The 13,441-nt window shown below is 38.6% G+C and overlaps 1 long non-coding RNA gene across 1 annotated transcript in view; it reads left to right on the top strand.

Moving 5' to 3' along the window:
* The window catches only part of LOC111929425 (uncharacterized), a 319,169-nt gene that overhangs the window by 276,975 nt on the left and 28,753 nt on the right, over nt 1-13,441 (top strand). The window contains exon 5 of the long non-coding RNA XR_015286712.1: nt 6,216-6,371. This is a non-coding gene — a long non-coding RNA (uncharacterized LOC111929425). The remainder of the gene's footprint in view (nt 1-6,215; nt 6,372-13,441) is intronic.

Genomic DNA, 13,441 nt, shown 5'->3' with positions numbered 1-13,441 from the left:
GAGGATGTGTCCCACCACAGACATTCCTCTAAACTGTTCTGTTATGAGAAAGAAGCACTAAACTGGGCTCCTGCACGCAAACATGTTTTGTTATGATGGTGTCTGGAAGGGTGGGGTTGGTCTTTGTGTTCAAGCCATTATATTGTGAGACCAGGTTAAATAAAATGAGGCTCTTAGTACTCCTTGAGTAAGCAAAACAAGTATAAAATGTGCTAGGATACACCTAACTTAGATTCTCAAAGTTTTTTCTATAATCAGCAAGGCTGTAAAAGTGCTGCTTTTAAATTTTTAGCACCCCTTGGATACCTCTGTAACCTCAGGTCCATTCCCAGGGTTAACTAAAGCCTAGTTCAAGATTCTCAATACTGTCAGTAGTGGGATCACCAGCTGGAGGTAGTGCAAAAGGGCACTTTGAAAGGTGATAATTTGCAACTGCTTTGCATGGAAACAACTTTTCATTTCTTCTTCCTTTTCTATGCTGTCTTCACTGTCTTGGAAGAAGTATGACTTAGGGAAAAATGGTTTATGAAATGATATGGGATACTGTACTAGATAAACCTTTAGGGATTCTCACTAGATAAACTTTGTCTTGGATCCAACATAGTTGTCCTTGCTCTGAGCTTTTTTCTTTTAATCACTTTCTTCTGTTTTGCTTTAGAATATCTTATGACTGCAGCTGGGAAAATTTGGTTGTATGAGAGTGCTCTTGCAGGAAAACTACCTCCTGCAGTGATACAAATGTGGTGGGCTTTAGTTTTAAATTATGAATTATTGCAGTTCCTTTGATTTATATTGAACATTTTAATGCACACAAATAAGTGGAAAAGTTTTATTTCTATTTGACCTCATGTGATGAATTCAAATGAGAGGGGTTTGAGTTTTTAAAATAGAAGATCTAAGGTCATTTAATTGCATTGTTTTCCATATTTTTTCCCCTTTTATTTCTAAATAATTTATCTGTTAGAGTTACTCTGTGTGAGAGCAATATTGGCTCCATTTTTGGAGCCAATGGGAACAACCAACCACAATTATTATTGCTTTAGGTCAAGTGCTGAAGAAAATAACCAATCCTGTGTGCATGGCAACTATTTTCAGAGACATCTGAATAAAAAGTATATAGAAGGATAGACAAGATGGATGGGTGAACTGAGAACAACCAAGCCTTTCAGTCTTTTTACATGGGATGTTCAGCTCAATGACAGCTGGAGCTATACTGTACAAATGAGTTTGCAGGATTGAGACCTCAGCTAACAAGCTGTGCAGAAAGTAGGAAAAAGATCAGTCTTCATTTTGATAAAATCAAATTAAAGAAAAATTTAAAACTGAATTTTTTTCAAAATAAAAAGGGAAAATAATAAGAAAAGGATAGGGGAAAATATAGTTGAAGAAAAAACAAAGCAGAAGAAATTTATTTAGCCATCAGAAAAAAAAAAAACCCACCACAATTTAGCAAGGAGATGCTTTTTATTTTAATATTAGTTTAAAAAGATTGGTGCATATCTTTTGAACCTGAAGTTGGTACTTTCTTCTGTTGTCGTAGTGTCTGCCCTTGAATCATGCAATGCAAACTTGTTACTTTAGATTCAATGGGTTGTTTAAAAGGACACTCACTTTTGTGTTCTCTTTGCAGTGGCTCATACAGAACCACTGAGTTTTTGACAGATCCCTGGAACAGAAGGTCTGTTTCTGCAATGTAAAGGATAGGCCTTTTGCTCTGATTTGTGTTTGAATTCTGTTTCCCATCCAGTTCCTCTCTGCCCTCACCTCTGTCTCTCCTTGGATCAGGTCCAGTTTCAGTTTCAAATCTCTGTGACAGCTATTTCAGGTAAGCACTGCCTTCCAGTGTACTGCTGGCTCAGTGCAGAAAAAAAGCAGGAGAAAGAAAAAGATAAGGAAAAGGGCAAGACTGTTTGAAAGTTTTACCATGATTTTTACTTGCAGTTGCTTTAAGGGTTATTTGTAACAGTAATACATATAACATTTTTAGGACGTGCTAAGTCATCAACATTGTCTTTAAATTTTATCACATAACTTGATGTGGAAGCCTTGTTCATGTGTTTTACATGCTTGTAAACTGTAGACCATCTTGCTGCAAAACAGAGGGATATGGGTAGGCAGCCATCACATAAAAATCTGACAGAGTGCCTCTAGTGAAGTCACAAGTCCATTCTGGGTACCATTTTACTCTCAGAGGAGTCTCACTGAATTTTTCTATTGCCAGGAATGGCCAGTAGCTTTTCACAACATATTTCCTGCAGGAAGATTTCACAAGGGCGGAACTGAAACATGACAGAACATCCCATTTCTTCAGCATTTACATTTAATCAAGTCCTTTTGTCTCTGCTGAAGATCTCTTAATTGAAATACAGATTTTCAGAAACTATTTTGTTTGGGGTTTTATGCCCATCTCACTTGTACCGAGTTCGTATTTTTACTTGGTTTAAATAGCTAAAATAAAGAATGAATGCTGTTTAGGGATGGGGGAAAGCAATGGGGACAACCACAGGAAGCTCTCCAAGTTATTCTCAAATTTGGTTTTATATTTAGATCTCTGTGAGGTTGGACCTTTCAGTTTGCATCATTGTGCCATATCTCACCAAAAAATGATCCAAAATAAGTCAAAACAAATAAATTTCCCTTAATCTGCAGCACTAAAACCTAAAGATGCATCATCCTAGACCCGTCACAAAACATCCCTCTGCTGCATAGAACCTACCTCCCAGCAAAAGCTGGGATGAGGGGGCTCTGCAGTCCCCACACCTCTGCTTTTCTATTTAGCAGAACCAGACATCCCACACTGTCTGCTGCGGGCCAAATAGTAGGGGGATCAAGCTTGAAAGGTGTGCAGTTATGGCCTAGAAATTATCTGGGTGAGCACTAGCAATCTATCTCCTCATGTGAAAGATAATGATAATTAGACTGAACAGTGCATCCTTTCCACTCCACCAGCACCACCAAGTACTTAAATCAGCTGGGATCCTGATGTGCTGCTAAAGAGCTTAGTCTGCCCAGTTTATGCTTTTTATTCATAACTTGCACCTTTATGCAGAGGTGATAATTTCCTAATAAATAGCAAATTCAACCACATTATACCTGTCAGACAGTTGCAAATACCTAGAGACGCTATTACACGAAAATGATTGTGTATTCTCCATTTTGGGAAAAAAACAGTGTGTGTCAGATTAATGAGGTTATGAGCAAGTGAGCAGAATAAACCAGTAAAATGTAATTAAGCCATTTAGCACTCCATAAAAACAGGAACACATAAAAAAGTAATGCGAACCACAGGGTGCAGTTACTTACCAGCCCCAGTATGTCAGTAGGACTTAAAGGGGCCCTCTTTTCTTCCTTTTTTCCACTTTCAAGGCAAAAAAAAAGTTCAGATCACTTTGAGCTGTTTGTCCACCCATGTGACATCCACATTGTATGTAGTGGTCTCCCTCCCCACCTGTTTTCTTTCCTTAATGTCTTCAGCAGGAGAGAATTTTTTTTTAAAGAAATCACTTGATATTTTTTCACTCTTTCCAGCTGCAGACACTCCCACTTTAGGATTTGTTACCGTATTCTCCCTTATGTAACAGAAGGTGTAAACTCATCAGGATGCAAACAGACCAACCAAATTAGGGATGCTTGGACAACTGAGCCCTAGGAAGCACAGAACTGCATCTAGGGAGATAGTGAGAGGGAGTTAATACTTGTTCATTTTAGGACTGAAATAGGTTCTGAGCAGCAGGTGCAGTTCAGCAAAGATATTTTCATTGCAGAGAACAGACGTTTCAAATAGTTGTTGTCTATCAAAGGTGGTAAAAGTAGATTTTCATTATGCATAAAGCCATTCTAAATGCCACTATGCAAGAGGAAAGGGATCCAAGGGAGAGAGCTTAACATGCTTTCAGGGTGTGTTAGATTCCCTCTAGTGGCCGATCTTCCAGAATTTAATAAATTACTACTGGCAGAAGCTAGCACAGATATAGTCCCTCATTTAGCTGAAGTGGTAGACGTTCAGATCACGCTGATGATACCTGTAGGGAATTACAGCAAGGCATGGGAAGAGAAGAGGCAGGAGGGAGGAAGCAGAGTGTTAGCCAAGAACTGCATCCAGAAAGGGAACTTCTGGAAGAGACAGAGGATATGATGTGCCAGCAGTGGCTTGATGTGACAGATCAATGGCTCATGTCCTGCAGGAGCCTGGATGTAGTGATGGCCTGAGGATTTACATGCTTCATGATAAAAGAGAGCTAAAAAAATTGAACTTCAGTAAACCCAGAGAATTTCTCTTTCAGATTCTCATAGGGAGGAGTACAAACACAAAAAGGAGAGTTGGAAGTTTCTAGGGGAAAAACACAAAAAGCTGACCAGAAAACAATCCATCCCAAAGTGAATGAAATAGAGTGGTTGTAGTAAAATACTACAATGCAACATCAGGAGCTATTGAATTATGGGAAAATCAAAGAGAAAAGATAAGCACAAACAAGGTGCTGGAGGCTGTAAAATAATACATGGCCACACATAATCAGACAGACTAATGAAGAAATAGGATTAGAACTAGTGATGAACATAAGAAACAATATAGTATTTCTATAAATATAGTTCCTTTATGGGAGATGGGGGGGAAATACAATCTCTTGGCTAATGGAGGCAGGAGGGGAAACATTTAGCTTGTTTCTTTTTTTTAATGTTAAAAAATAATGAGTTTGTAATTGCACCTCTGATACTACTAACAGCAGTTAATGAGAGGACAAGAACTCTGGCCAGATAGTCATAGATCAGGTCAAATAACAGATAGAGTTAGTGCGCTGCAGTCCTTAGGCTGGCTGAAATGTACCCTTGGAGTATTTAAGAGATTAGGATGAGCTGTTGCTGGGTAGTGATTAACACTCTGTAGGGAAGGGTGAATTCCAGAGGAATGAAAGAAGATGGACATAATTCTTACTTTTTTAAAAAAGGAAGGAAGAAAAAAAGAGAAGGGGAATTAGAGATAACAAGCTGATTTTCTGTACCTTAAGAGAGTGTAAAGATCTTTCCAGCGCTGAGAGGCTGCAGTGATAAGATACAGGAAACATGGATTTATCAAGAATAAATCATATTGAAACAAGGCCTTGATGAGCAGCACTGTACCTCCAGTGGGTACTGTGAGGAGGCAAAGGGTGTGACATCAAGGCTTTGGGCCCATTCCCCTGCGTTATTCCCATAAGCAGTCTAAAAAACTATGGCCCAGGTAAAACTACAATCAGGATGATGCAAAACTGGAATCAATAATGTGTTGTTCCAAAAAGACCAGAGCAAAGTGCTGTCTCTGTTTAGGAGAACCCTGTGCACAAAGGGGAACTGGGAACAGGCTGCTCAGGTACATGGCAGAGGTGTGACTTGGAGCTTGTATTCTGCATTCCGAGGAATACGCTCCAAATGTGTGTCACCAAGGCAATAGTGACAGCTTCATAGGAAGCCTGTGCCTTCTGTGGGGCTGGCTCTTTTTAAAGTCTCATTGCTCAGTTAAAAAGAAATGTGCAGGTCAGTGGGAGTTGTGAGTATGTTGTGAAGAGAAAAAAGATAGCAAGGAGCATGGTTGTCCTCTAAAGTTTAAAATCATTAGTTAAGGAGCAGAAAGTTTCCAAATTCTAGATGACACTGACCTTTGGAATGTGTGGCTTCAACCTTATACTCATAACTTCTTTTTAGACTGTGAAAATTGAAAGATCATTTTTTAACAAAATAGCCTGACACAGACCTTTCCTGAATTAATTCCTGTCTTAGTTAACTAAAGAAACTATTTTAGAGTAACCCCCAAGTTATTGATAGCATTTACAAATTTAGAAGTCTAGTGCAGATATTTCTTAAATTGTTTCAGTGATTAGTAAAAATTTCAACTTAAATTCTACTGTATTTCTGACTTTTACTTCTGGAATTGTTATATAATTTTATTATCAAAGTTTTCTTTCCTATTACATAAAGACACAGATCAAGTTATCCCTTAACCTCTTTGATGGACAAACTACATGGCTGTCCTGGAGTGTACACGTTTCCTTTCCAATCCTCTAATGATTCTCACCGATTTTCTCAGAACCCTCTCCAATTTATCAACATCCTTGGTAAAAAATAGACATCATATTTCATTCATCACCTAAACTCCCAAACATGAAGCTCTAGTGCCAGATCCAGACTCAATATAATTCCCTTCTGCTTGTCTACAGAAATTTTCCTGTTTATTCTTCCAGCGACAGTATTGACTCTTTTGGATGCAGCATCACGCTGGCACTCATATACTGGATGCAGTGATGGCCTGAGGATTCACGTGCTTCATGATAAAAGATGATGATGATGACCACTATCATCCCCTTTCTGGGGATCCTGAAGTAAATTCCTGCTATCCTGTAAGCGTGTCCCACATTTTTTATTTCTGGGTATATTCCTTTACTTGTAGCTGTGTTATAGCACTAAGGATTTGCTTTGTCTCGCCTGGCAGGTGCTTTTCTTTTTAATCAGACATTTTTGTGTTTTTTGTGATTTTCTCTGGGCCTCCAAAGCTTTGATAAAACTGCTGAACATGGAAGGGCTAAAACCTGATCACTGTACAGCTGTGATAGAAACATTGTCTATCATTGATGATTTTCTGATCTGAATCCATTAAAAATGTGCTGTGCTTGTTTTCCACTGCTCTAAATTTTTGGTCAAAGTCCCAGACCAGCCATCAGGTCATCTTGACTAGATGCTGTATATCATATATGGCTTACTGAGAGGGTGGATGCCAGTCTTCAAATGATTCTGCTGTGTGACTGAATGAAGTCATGCTAAACACTTGGGAATCAAAAGCAAAGTTGACACCATACATGAGAAATGCTGTGTGTTGGGGGAGGGATCAATAATTACATTTTAGTGTTGCAGTGCAGTGGTACGTAGTTCATCTTTGACTAGTTCCTGGGACGATCAATGTGAGATTTGAGTGAATTAGTGTGGGTAAGTGCAACTCAATAGCTGTAAAATTATGACAGATACCTTAATATTACTATATTGGCTTTCTAGAACATCCCACAGAGGTTTTGGTTGTTTTCTCTTTTTTTTTTTTTAAATCACTTTACTTACATTTGCAACCCGGTTCTGAGTCAAGGTATGAATTTTCCTGACATATTTCTTGTGTCTTTTTATCTGCTAGAACTTTAGGCACTATGCTTAGCAGCAAATTTATTTAAAAAATGTAATCAAAATCCCACTAATATTTATGTAGATCTTCTGAAGAAATGTTGTATTGTTTTCCTTGATCTATTTTTAGAACTTGAAAATTAAAACATTTAGTTACACCGGATTAATTTCCATGCCCTGATTTTTTTATTATATGTATAAAATATCACCATATACTGATCTAAATGAACTCAGAAAAGGAAAGGATTGCTGATAGTCTCACTTTGCACACTGACCCATTTTTTTTACTGATATTTGAGGAGTTAAGGGCCACTAAGTTTTTAACATACATTTTCTACTTTGAGTGTCAAAATGCAGACAATTTGGTTTATGTTTGACTTTGTCATTAAGTCCTGGGTTTCAGAAAAGTGCTGAGCCTTTTCAGTTTCCTCTGAGTGCTGGCAAGTGCCCGCAGAAGTGCACGCTGTCATCTGATAACGACAATAAGGAGACCATCAGCAGCATTCCCTTTTTAATTCCATCATATATAACATGCTTGTCAAACAAAATACAGCATGGTGAGGTAATGACTGCTCTGCGTGAGCAAGTTTCCGAGCAGGAGGCGAAACCCCTGGAGCAGTTTTGCTGTTCCAGGACCTGAGCCAGCAGCTCTCCGTGGCTCTGCTTGTGCCGTGCTGTGAGGAGCCAACGTGGGGGTCTGAAATCATCCCTCCTCTGTGCTGCTCAGTCACGGCCTGGCGACAGCATTTCTGGCTTTTTCATGGGCTGCCCCAGCACTCTGCTGTCTCTCTTGGCTAAATCAAGGCCCCTCGAGGCAGGAGGAGGGTACCTTTATCAGGTGCCATCCGAGCAGGGGGACGGGGCTTTGGTACCCCCTGCCTGGCAGAGGTCTGCGTCTTCCTCCGGCCAGGCACAGGCACATAATGGCACAGCTCGAGTTCCGGATGGAGGCGAGGAAAGAGCATGCTGAGAAAAATAATTGAAAACGAAGCTGCATTTAAAAGTAATCAAATTACTCCTTGGGATTAAATTTTTAGAGCCAAATTTTAGCCCTCATTCTATGGCAGTGCGTTGGCAGGACGGTTTAGCTTGGCCCAGTTCCATGCCTGGGGAGAGTTTACTACTTTTCTGAGTAAACAGAGCATATGAAGCCAGATTCTCATTGCTTTTATGCCTAAGCAAATGCACCCCTTTTTCAATTGAGCCTCCTTGATTTATACATATGTCTATGAAAGAAAACAGAAAGAGAATGGCTCCACAGCTGCTAAACCCTTGCTGACTCTGCTTCCAGAGTGCTCAGGGAAAGCACTGGTAATGAAAGATAAGAGGGCATGATTACTTGGGGTTTGATTACTTCTTCAGAAATCTGGACCTGTTCTTTCAGCTACAACGTGACCATTAGGATGAGGAGTGTAATTCCACTGTGGCATCTAAGAAAGGTAAAATTCCATTGGTCAAGGACTCCGCCCTTATGAGTGTCGGGGGGATTTATCCTAAACTGTTTGCCGTACTGCCTTTGGACATTTTGTCAATGAGAGAAGTTACTACTCTCACACAAGAGTAGGACGCTTTATAGCTCCTGTAAAGGAGAAGAAAAAAGGTGTTCAGAGGACAGATGTTATATCTCTGGTCTTCCAGACCACTGCAATTCCCAAAAGCCAGGTCATGGAGCTGCCAGGTTTTGGTGCTCCGAAAAATAAAACCTGTCACTGAGTTGCACTGCCTGTGAGAAGATTTCAAAAGGAGCAAAACACTGCAGGTACCAACCATGAATGATGATTTTTTTCAACCATGAAGATATATTTTTTTATATATATATACACACACACATATATTTGTGTGAATGTTTAAGCTGAGCTCAAATTAATAGTTAAGCAAAGAGGGCCTAAACTGCTGGGAACAGTATATATGTAGATCTATATAAATAGATATCTATAGATATATATATATGGACTACAACAAGCAGTGACAAACACAGCAACCTAAGCTCTGTTGCACTGAGGTGTTGCATTATAACATATGTATCTGTCTTGCCCAGCTCTTATGCTGAGCCCCTCCACATGCTATTTGAAGATTTTTGTGTCATATATCCTACACCGTGCTCTGACAGTATCTAGGCACTACAGAGTGAGTTAAGAATGGACTGACACTTTGAAGACTGTCCCTTGCTGTTAGCTTAGCAGTGTTTCATGTGAAAAATATCTTCAGAATGGCTGTTTCTTTCTCAGATAACAGAGCTGCCTACCCTTGCCAGTGACAGCTCCATGCCTTTCACTTCAGAAAACAGAGGGCATCGTTAAAATTTTGACATCCATGTAGGAATACCACAAAGAGAAAACAATAAATGTAAATACCAGGGTCTGGTATATGTCAAGATTTTAATGGAACCCACACTGTCAAAGGTCTCAGAACCAACATATTGCTCAAGAAATATTGCTCACCTCTTTACTATTCTGGTTCTTGAAAATTGGTAGACACGTCTTAGAAGAATTAGATTTCTAGTGCCCCAAGGTAAGAATCACCACATCTGTGGTCTCATTAGAGGACTTCTCTTCCTCCACAAATGCATCCATCAAAAGTGGTAGGAAAGAATTCATGTAATGAAATTGGATGTGCTCGCTTCTTTGGAGACTTGGTTCAATATTCACTGAAACTAAAGGAATTATTTAATCAGGATCTTGTGCTTATTTTTGGTTTTGCAACATGTGTTCAGAAGTGATAGGGCTAAACATTTTTTCAAATTGTTTCCAGAACACAAAAGAACTTTGAAGTAATAACTTTGAGATTGCTCTAAAATCATGGGTGAATTATGACTAAATGTGAGCATTTAAGGGTATAAGAATACCAAAGCTGCTCAATCAGATCAGACCCATTCAGGCTCTGATGTCATGCATCTTGTCACATGCATGACAAGACATTATAAGGAATTGTGTACTAGAAGTGTGCAACAGTAATTTTCTTCCTGCCCTTCTGTCAGATAGGAAGAGCTCCCTATTTGAAGTATTTCCTTCTAGTTTTTGTTGCTCTCCTAATTTAACCATGAAGGGTCTTATTGTCCACAAATGAATAAAGTACTGATGTCCAATTCTGGCCTTTTCCCAAAAAACGGACACAAAGCAGATACAAGGCTCAGCCTCTCTCTCGTCAGCCTGATGGCAAAATTCCCATTATGTCTCCTGACACTGGAAGATTTTTTCTGTTGAGATTTAATTCACAAACAAAGCCAACCAAAACTTTAGTATCATTTCTAAAATAATATCTGACAAAAATTGGGAAAACCCACAGAAGTATGGAAAATTAAAAATAAAACACGTTTTATATTTTCTTTTTCAAAATTGTCTCACTACATCTTCATAAATTTATTTTCTACAGTGCTAAAAATAATCAAAAAACTTCTTCATTTTTGGTTAACTGAAGTATGATCACTAATCAACAAATCTTTAACAATTTTTTTTTCTTTTGCCTTGCATTCATATTTTTGGTCAATCCAAATTTTCCTTAATACCAGCTTCTTGTTTTAACCAATAAACAGGAAATATCAGTCTTTCAAGCATGCCTTTCTTTTGTAGCTGTAAAGGACTGAGATTAAGACTGCAATATCCAAAATGCCAAAAATCCTTTCTATCACTGATTACTAATTAAGTAGTCCCTTATCAGAGGACATCCATTCATAGACGAAAGGATATCTCATCATTGAAAGGGCCACTAGTCATGAAATATAAATGAGAAGATAACAGTAATGCTATGTTCTCTTAGCATGCATCATATCCCACGGTGATTTTTTACTTATAAAACATTGAACTGATTGCATACTGTTTTGCTGTGTATCACTCACAAGGAGTACTCTTGGGTAATGAAGTGTAATTAAGAGCGATCATATCTATCTCTTCATTCAAAGCCAATGATTTCCTTTCCCATTAGTTACACTCTGGAAATACAATGCTTTACAGACATAATCTTTACCATTGATTTAATTGACTCAGCTGTCTTCAGATCTTAGAGCTATTTACCAATGGCTATATCAGTGATATGCTTTTTCTTAGTTCAGAAGTTAAATATAAACTATATTCCTTACCAATCATCAGGACATATTATTAGATGCAGTGCTAAGCAGACATCCCTGCCTTTGAAGAACACAAGATGTGTGCTTTTTTTCTTTTTTTTTTTTTTTCCCTATGGGAAGTTTCTTTGAATGTAAATTTGCCAAATCAGGAAATTCTCATTACACTTTTTTTTTTTTTTTGGTCTTTCTTGAATTTAACTATGTTTTAGAAGCTAATGAGGTACTAGAAATGGGGATATGTAATACCTGAGTGCTTGGTTTCTGATTACTGAGAATCTGCAATATGGGTTTGTGATGTTAAGGTGAAGGGCACAGAAACTGAAGGAAGGTTTATTCTCCCTCAGGAGTGTAGCAACTTTTATACCTGTGCTATTCCCTATAAGTAATAAGGAAAGGGTAATAGTGGCATCCTTTATATCTCACTGGAAATTCACAGGAATTTGCTGAGAAATTCTGCAGCCCAGTAATGATATGCAGGTGAAACTCAGTGTAGACATGCTAATATAGAGAATAATCTAAAATTTTTAAAACATGAGCTCATGAACTTGGGCACGCTGTGATTTCACAGAATCATAAAACACCTTGGGTTGGAAGGGACCTTAAAGATCATCTAGTTCCAAACCACTTGCCATGGGCAGGGACACCTTTCACTAGATCAGGTCTTCTTCCTCCATTTTTATTTGACAATCTTGGTCTTCCATTATTGGAAGTACGTTTGAGTGAAAGAGTTAATCACCTACTCTCTAAAACACATATGGACAAAATACAAACTACAGGCTGAACAGTGTTTGGCCAGTGGGAATCATATGGTAAATCTGCCTTTTTAGTGATTTTTGCTTGCCAAGACCACAGCAAAGCTCAGGCCTCTAGTTTTCTGCCAGTCAGCACCGCCACCACCGTGTTAATGGTCACCAAATGTCAAGAATTACTTTCACCTTGGAAAATACTTGGAACAAGAGGATGATGACTAAATAAAGCCTGAATCTTAGGGATAAATATGTAATTTATGACGCAGCACAGAAGGAAGATTACCTGTATAGCACTTCCTGGTGTATAGTGTATAGTGGTGGGTAGGTGTATGCACACACACACAGAGAATCTGTTCTCCTTCAGTCACAGTGCACATTTGTAAATGTTAAAGATAGGGAACAGATGACTATTTAACATGGCAAAGAACTATAAAAGCATGACTGCCTCTCCTTTATTTTTCAGTCATTTAAAAAGTTTTTTATTGTAGTAGTGCAGACTGGCTTCTGAAGAATCATACGGTGTTTTAAATACCTTCCAAAGTGAGTATTTTTAACTATTGTATTTTAGAGTTCACAGGAGACCTCAGACAGTTTGTTATTCATTTCAACCTAATGTAGGCACTAATAAACTTACTGGATAAGGTGCCTACTTTCTGAAATAGTTTGACTCTCTAATTCCCATTATTAATTGTTTTAATATAGAGTTCACTGCAATTTATTGTACATATCTGAACATTTTTTAGGATATCAGGATAATAGGGTTTCTGGGCATTAAAAATGCCCCAGACAATGTATTTTATTACTTCTCAGCTATCTTCTGTTTTGAAAATATAAAATCAAGGAACTCTTAAAAAAGAGGGATCATTTAGAGGTCAAAAATATCAGAGTGGCAAAACAATAATATTCTTCAGCTGTTAATAGTCTCTGAGCTTCTAGAAATGCTTCCTGCCATCTACATTTTAGAAACCAAGATAATGTTAACGATGTTTTGTATCCTCAGGATCCTCAGTGGTGTCATTAGCACAAACTCATCTCAGGAAAAGTTCTCTGGGTAGCAGAAGGAGCAGTCTGGGACCTGGCTCCTGCCATATCGCACAGCCTGTGCAGTGAGGGTGCTGCCTTGGTGTGTCCTGTGGTGCCCTGTCTGTTCTTACAGTGTCACATCCTGAAGCTGCACCAAGGCCTTGCTGGGTTCGGGAAGAGGTTGTTATCATTACAGCTGACTGGAAAACAATGTTACACATGACAAGGTCTGGGGAAGATAGGAAACACTTTACCTACAAAATTTCCTCCTAATTATGGCAAATCAGAACAGTGCTTTGATTTGTTAGCCACTGGGATTTCTTGTGTCCAGGGGCTCTGGTTTTTCCTTATGTCTAAACAACTCTTAGCACAGCACAACGATGGTTCAGCCCTTATATAGCAGTTCTCACAGCTCCCAAACTATTGATGCTCACTGATTTTGGAAACCACCATAAAAACAATTTCTCAG

The sequence above is a fragment of the Cyanistes caeruleus genome, chromosome 5 (assembly GCF_971803275.1).
Source record: "Cyanistes caeruleus chromosome 5, bCyaCae1.hap1.1, whole genome shotgun sequence".
Lineage (NCBI taxonomy): Eukaryota > Metazoa > Chordata > Aves > Passeriformes > Paridae > Cyanistes > Cyanistes caeruleus.
This window is presented reverse-complemented; position numbering and strand designations above follow the sequence as displayed.